General features: G+C 42.6%; 1 pseudogene; it reads left to right on the forward strand.

The window, feature by feature from the left end:
* Positions 1-2511: 2511 nt before the first annotated feature.
* LOC129395269 (chloride intracellular channel protein 4-like) lies at positions 2512-7297 on the forward strand (annotated as a pseudogene).
* The last annotated feature ends 378 nt before the right edge of the window (positions 7298-7675 follow it).

Genomic DNA, 7675 nt, shown 5'->3' on the forward strand with positions numbered 1-7675 from the left:
GGATTAAAGGAATTAATACACATATAGTGCCTAGAACGAGGAATTAATACACATATAGTGCCTAGAACAGTGCTTAGCACATAAGTACTGAAATGATTTAATATTATTGTTAAAATATGTGAAAAGCATATGTAGGTCAGGCACGGTGGCTCACGCCTATAATCCCAGCACTTTGGGAAACCGAGGGGGGCGGATCACTTGAGGTCAGGAGTTGGAGACCAGCCTGGCCAACATGGTGAAACCCCGTCTCTACTGAAAATGCAAAAAAATTAGCCGGGCATGGTGGCGTGCGCCTGTAATCCCAGGTACTCAGGAGGCTGAGGCAGGAGAATCGCTTGAACCTGGGAGGCGGCCACTGCACTCCAGCCTGGGTGACGGCAAGACTCCATCTCAAAATAAATAAATAAATAAATAAAGAGCATATATGTATGCATGTAAAAATTGACTATACTCGTTTTTGTTTTTGTTTGTTTGTTTGTTTAAGACAGAGTCTCCCTGTGTCACCCAGGCTGTAGTGCAGTGGAATGATCTTGGCTCACTGCAGCTTCCTCCTCCCGGGCTGAAGCCATCCTCCCACGTCAGCCTCCCAAGTAGCTGGGACTACAGGCATGAGCCACCATGCCCAGCTAACATCCCTTTACTTTTAATCTATGTCTTTATATTTAAAGTTGGTTTCTGTTAGATGACAAATAGTTGGGTGTTGGGTTTTTTTAATCTCTTCTGACAGTTTCTGTCTTGTAATTGGTGTATTTTATAATAATTAGACCACTGATGTTTAAAGTGACTGTTGATACAGTTGGATTAACGTCTACCATGTTTGTTACTGGTTTCTATTCATTATCCTTGTTCTTTTTTTTTTTTTTTTTTGTTGTTGTTGTTGTTGCCTTACACTTTTTTTCTGCCTTCTCTGGTGTTAGCTGAACGTTTTTTTTTTTGTTGTTGTTGTTTTTCTAAACAGGATTTTGCTTTGTTGTCCAGGCTGGAGTACAGTGGCATGATCTTGGATCACTGCAGCCTCGACCTCCTGGGCTCAAGTGATCCTCCTACCTCAGCTTCCTGAGTAGCTGGGACTACAGACGTGCGCCAGCACACTTGGCTAATTTTTGTTTTTTTTTTGGTAGAAAGAGGGGTCCACCATGTTGGCCAGCCTGGTCTCGAACTCCTGGGCTCAAGCAATCTGCCCGCCTTGGCCTCCCAAAGTGCTGGGATTATAAGCATGAGCAACCGTGCCCGGCCAGTTGAACATTTTATATGATTCTAATTTCTCTCCTCTCTTAGCATATCAATTCTACTTCTTTCTTTTCAGAAGTTGCTCTAGAGTTTGCAGTATACATTTACAACTAATCTAAGTCCACTTTCAAATAACACCACCACTTGACAGGTAATACAAGTATCTTATAACAGAGTATTCTCAATTCCTCTCTCACACCCCTATAACATTGCTGTCATTCATTTCAGTTATCCATAAGCTATACTGAATACTGCTAATATTGAATCACTGCTATTATTATTTTGAACAAACTGTTATCTATTAGATGTATTAAAAATAAAAATAAAATATTCTATTTTACCTTTATTCCTTCTCTAATCCTCTTCCTTTCTTTTTTTTTTTTACTTTGAGACGGAGTCTCACTCTTGTCACCCAGGCTGGAGTGTAGTGGAGCAATCTCGGCTCACTGGAACCTCCGCCTCCCAGGTTCAAGCAATTCTCCTGCCTCAGCCTCCCGAGTAGCTGGGATTATTGGTGCCTGCCACCACACCTGGCTAATTTTTGTATTTTTAGCAGATGGGGGGTTTCACCATATTGGTCAGGCTGGTCTCGAACTCCTGACTTCAGGTGGTCCACCCACCTCGGCCTCCCAAAGTGCTGGGATTACAGGCGTGAGCCACTGCGCCTGGCCAATTTGAAACTTTTAGTAGCCTGCAGTAGAGTCGTTGGGGGTGCCTCTTTAACTTGGCCCTGGCTCTCTTGATTCTAGAAAGCTCTGTGTGGAAACAGGGCCCTTTCACATGCTTTAGAGAAGCTACTTTAATTACTAAAAATGATTTAGAAGTTTAGCATTTTAGCAGATTTTTCTAAAATATTCCAAACAACTCTGTAATAGAGACTAGATTATAAATAATTCTCTTATAATTTTGTGTATACTGTCGATTTGAATATGCTTTCTTTTTTTTCTTTCCCCCAATGATAGGATAAGCATAAAATTCAAGACAGTTGCTGTCTAGAATATCATGTTCTAATTTAGTGAGATCCAAATTAATGATGTTATAGTAGATGAATTGGTAGCAAATGAGCATATTTGCTTATGGGCTTTAAAAGTGTTTACTTTTTCTGAGATAAGTAGTAATATTTCCAAATTAGAGTAGACTTTGAAGAAACTCTAGCAAAAGGAAGAGTTGGTTGAAAATCTCCCTTTTTACAAGACTTCTAGGCTAGTCAAGAAGAAATAGCAGTGCTAAGACAGAAAGCAGGACAGAACTGAAGCTTCTCCAGGCTGCAGTCATGTAGAGAATTTGACTTGATGTCTGACTTGAATTAGCAAATGGTTGGTCTGGGTGACTGCAGTGCAGTTTTGATTGTGAATATGGCTGGAAAATTTGGAATCCTCTAGACGGTATGTAGATATATATCTGAGATATACCACTGCTAAGGAGCAATGGATTTACTAGAACTAGCATAGGGTCAGGAATGAGGCATAATTAGTGCCACAAACTGGTGATATCTCCTCCTGGGAAAATATGTACTTCTTAGGCCTAGATGAAATAAACACGATTTCGCTAGTAAAAACAAAAGGATCAAATTATTTTGCGCTATGGTGGTTTACATAAAATATATAAGGTACAGCCTTATTTTTTTTTATTTTTATTTTTAAAAGCCCCAAAGATCTAAAAACTCTACAGTAAAAGGAGTGAAATAATACCTAAAACACTGGCTAATAAACTCTCGTGGAATATTAATAGTGATGCCCCCTGGGGTAAGGTAAGGTGGAGATGCAGAGAGGCAGGTTGGCCTGGGGTCAGCTCTGGGGTCCCTCCAGCACTTTTCAGGTCTTACTCCTCAAATCTTTATTTTTATTTTTTATTTTGTTATTGTTGTTGTTTGTTTTCAGATGGAGTTTCGCTCTTTTGCTCTTGTTGCCCAGGCTGGAGTGCAATGGCGTGATCTCGGCTCACTGCAACCTCTGCTCCCTGGGTTCAAGCGATTCTCCTGCCTCAGCCTCCCGAGTAGCTGGGATTACAGGCATGCGCCAACACATCTGGCTAATTTTTATATTTTTAGTGGAGACGGGGTTTCGCCACATTGGCCAGGTTGGTCTCAAACTCCTGACCTCAGGTGATCCACCAGCCTCTGCCTCCCAAAGTGCTAGGATTACAGGCATGAGCCATTGCGCCCGGCCCTGCTTTTTGTTTTTTTTTGAGACAAGGCCTGGTTCTGTCGCACAGGCTGGAGTGCAGTCGTGTGATTTTGGTTCACTACAGCCTCAGCCTCCCCAATAGTTGGGACTACCGGCATGTGCCACCATTCCTGGCTAATTTATTATTATTTTTTATAGTGATGGGGTCTCCCTATGTTGCCCAGACTGGTCTCAAACTCCTGAGCTCAAGTGATCCTCCCACCTCGTCCTTCCAAAGTGGTGGTATTACAGGCCCTGGCTGATCCTTGCTCTCTCAGCGACCCCTCCTCCTTTTTGCTCCTACCCCAGATTTCTTCTTCGGGTTTCCTGCAAAGCCATCCAGTTTGATGCCCAGGCCCTGGGGGCTCAGCTTCCACCACTTGGGCCTCTCAAAGTTCTTTTGAAAATCAGAATAAGAAATATTTCATCTCATTGCGTATCTTTATTTCGTTTGGGTTTTTCTTGGCTTTCTAAATTGCTGGGGGGATTTTAAAAAATCTTTTTGTTTTTTAACTAGAGAAACTAACAAAATATACACAGACTCTCAAATGACACTATGGGTACCTTCATGGCTTTGCCTTTAATTATTTATTATTACCTTATTCCTCTTCACAGGGGCAAACCCATGCTTTATGAAGCCTGATGCTTACACAATTATGGGAGCCTTCTTTGAAAAAAAAATTTCAAAATTACAAATGCAAAATTAGGTACAAAAGGGAATATTTACAATGAGAAATCACCACAAATGGCAAGATTTAAACAGCTGACAAATTAAACAGCGCAAAATCCAGGAAAAAAAAAACCATGGTTGATCAAAATTTCTTCTTTTCTTTTCTTTTCTTTTTTTTTTTTGAGATGGTGTCTTGCTCTGTCGCCCAGGCTGGAGTGCAGTGGTGCCATCTCAGCTCACTGCAACCTCTGCCTCCCAGGTTCAAGCGATTCTCCTGCCTCAGCCTCCTGAGTAGCTGGGACTACAGGCACGTGCCACCAGGCCCGGCTAATTTTTTGTATTTTTAGTACAGACGGGGTTTCACCGTTTAGCCAGTATGGTCGCTATCTCCTGACCTCGTGATCTGCCCGCCTCAGCCTCCCAAAGTGCTGGGATTACAGGCGCCATCTCGCCTGGCCTTTTCTTATTAATAATTTAGAAATGTTTATTCAGCTTCACAACTTGTTAGTAATATCAAGTACTTTTTGTTTTGTTTTTTTTTGAGATGGAGTCTTGCTCTGACCCCCAGTCTGGAGTGCAGTGGTACAATCTTGGCTCACTGCAAGCTCAGCCTCCCGGGTTCAAGTGATCCTCCTGCCTCAGCCTCCTGAGTAGCTGGGATTACAGGCGCCCACCACCACGCCCGGCTAATTTTTTTGTGTGTTTTTAGTAGAGATGGGGTTTCACCATGTTGGCCAGGCTGGTCTCGAACTCCTGACCTTGTGATCCGCCCACCTCGGCCTCCCAAAGTGCTGGGATTACAGGCATGAGCCACCGCGCCCGGCCAATATCAAGTACGTTTTTAAGATGATCAACTTTGGTCGTGCGCAGGGCGTGGGGAGGTGCTGAGGGGCCGAGGCCGCGGCCAGTTAGACGCCGTACTGTCCAGAGAGCACTGCGGCGGGAGCCGGCAGTCGGAGCAGCCTTGGAGCAGGAGCAGCAGCAGCAGCAGCAGCAGCAGCCGTCGCCGTTTGCGGAGCGCAGCCGAGCCGGCCATGGCGTTGTCGATGCCGTTGAACGGGCTGAAGGAGGAGGACAAAGAGCCCCTCATTGAGCTCCTCGTCAAAGCTGGCAGTGATGGTGAAAGCATAGGAAACTGCCCCTTTTCCCAGAGGTTCTTCATGATTCGTTGACTCAAAGGAGTTGTATTTAGTGTCACAACTGTTGACCTGAAATGGAAGCCTGCAGACCTTCAGAACTTAGCTCCCAGGACCCACCCACCGTTTGTAAGTTTCAACAGTGAAGTCAAAACGGATGTAAGTAAGATTGAGGAATTTCTTGAAGAAGTCTTACGCCCTCCCAAGTACTTAAAGCTTTCACCAAAACACCCAGAATCAAATACTGCTGGAATGGACATCTTTGCCAAATTCTCTGCATTTATCAAGAATTGAAGGCGAGAGGCTAATGAAGCACTGGAGAAGGATCTCCTGAAAACCCTGCAGAAACTGGATAAATATCTGAATTCTCCTCTCCCTGATGAAATTGATGAAAATAGTATAGAGGACATTAAGTTTTCTACACATAAATTTCTGGATGGCAATGAAATGACATTAGCTGATTGCAGCCTGCTCCCCAAACTGCATATTGTCAAGGTGGTGGCCAAAAAATATCACAACTTTGATATTCCAAAAGAGATGACTGGCATCTGGAGATACCTAACTAATGCATATAGTAGGGACGAGTTCATCAATACCTGTCCCAGTGATAAGGAGGTTGAAATAGCATATAGTGATGCCAAAAGACCCACCAAGTAAAATCGCATTTATGAAAGAGATGTCTTCATGTCTTCCCCTAAGAATATGCTTTTCCTAACAGGCTACTCTTCTTCTTATAGAGTAGAAATTGTATTTTGCACGAACATGCAGTTATTGAGGATTAGGATCAAGGGTAGACAAGGTATAGTAGTTATCTTAAAATATACACTCCTTGACCAGGTGCGGTGGCTCGTGCCTGTAATCCCAGCACTTTGGGAGGCTGAGGCGGGCAGATCACCTGAGCAGGAGTTCAAGACCAGCCTGGCCAACATGGTGAAACCCCGTCTCCACTAAAAAAAAAGAAAAAAAAATTAGCAGGACGCGGTGGTGCGCACCTGTAATCCCAGCTACTTGGGAGGCTGCAGCTGGAGAATCGCTTAAACCTGGGAGGCAGAGGTTGCAGTGAGCCGAGTTCACGCCACTGCACTCCAGCCTGGGAGACAGAGCGAGATTGCATCTCAAAAAAAAAAAAAAAAAAAAAAAAAAATATATATATATATATATATACACACACACACACACACATACACTCCTAAGCAGTATTATTTTAAAATCCTTTTACCCTGCCTACCTCTGTACCCGTGTTCCCCTCTTTTTAATTTGGAGACACTCCACCACAAACTTTTCACTTTAGAGGTAGCTTGCCATCTTTCAGGAGCCCTCACCATTGTGTCTATTCACTGTGCATAGATGGCAGAATTTTGAGGTGCAATGTCTGTTTAAATAGTAGCTACGACTTTATCAGGCAACCCCAAACTGGTGCATAATGCATGGTATAAGGAATATTTATGTATTTTTTGGATTTTTGTAATATTTAGTGCAGGGTGGAGGGCTAACAGAGGAAAGAGCTCCATTCTTCAAACTAGAGTGATGAAAATTCATTCTGAAACTCAAAGTATTTTCTTTTCTTCTTTTTTTTTTTTTTGAGATGGAGTCTCACTCTGTCGCCCAGGCTGGAGTGCAATGGCACGGTCTTGGCTCACTGCAACCTCCTCTTCCCGGGTTCAAGAGATTCTCCTGCCTCAGCCTCTCGAGTAGCTGGGATTACAGGCGCCCACCACCGCGCCCAGCTAATTTTTGTATTTTTAGTAGAGAGGGGGTTTCACCATCCTAGGCAGCCTGATCTTGAACTTGTGACCTTGTAATCCACCCTCCTCATCCTCCCAAAGTGCTAGGATTACAGGCATGAGCCACTGCGTCTGGCCCAACTCAGAGTATTTTCATTTTGGATATTTATTCTGTTGTTTTTTATTAACCCAGTGATTACACTTGGCCACGTTCGAGGAAGGTATGTCCATTGTAATTTTGATGATCAGAATTATTTTTTTTTGTTGTTGAAAGACAGATACTACTTTATCAGGGACGTTAGTCAAATCAAATGGAAATTGGTAAATGGACAAAAGCTACCTAGTTAAAAGGATGATCTGACAACATGCTTTAATCCCACTGTATGTGGAAAGAGCATAGCTTAAAATCTTGAGAAATTTGGACCATAAAATTTTCATGGTAGACAGTTCGTGCAGTATATAAATTGGCATAATGGAAATAATCTGATTTTATTTTTACAACTAACAAATCATTCCTCTTCATTTAAACACCTTTTGTATTTATTTCAATGAGGAGATTGGAGTCTGAATGGAAAGTCTTACTGTTTTCCAAGGGATTCTGAGAAAGTTTTGTATTCAACAGTTGGAAAGTTCTCTACTATTCTAGTTGATAAAACTTCCCTTTTTTGATGTAGATGCATATTTTCTATACAGTTCTGTTGTCTTCTTTTACTACGACTGTTAACTTTTGTCATAAAATTCAAATAAGAT

The sequence above is a fragment of the Pan paniscus genome, chromosome X, assembly GCF_029289425.2.
Source record: "Pan paniscus chromosome X, NHGRI_mPanPan1-v2.0_pri, whole genome shotgun sequence".
NCBI lineage: Eukaryota > Metazoa > Chordata > Mammalia > Primates > Hominidae > Pan > Pan paniscus.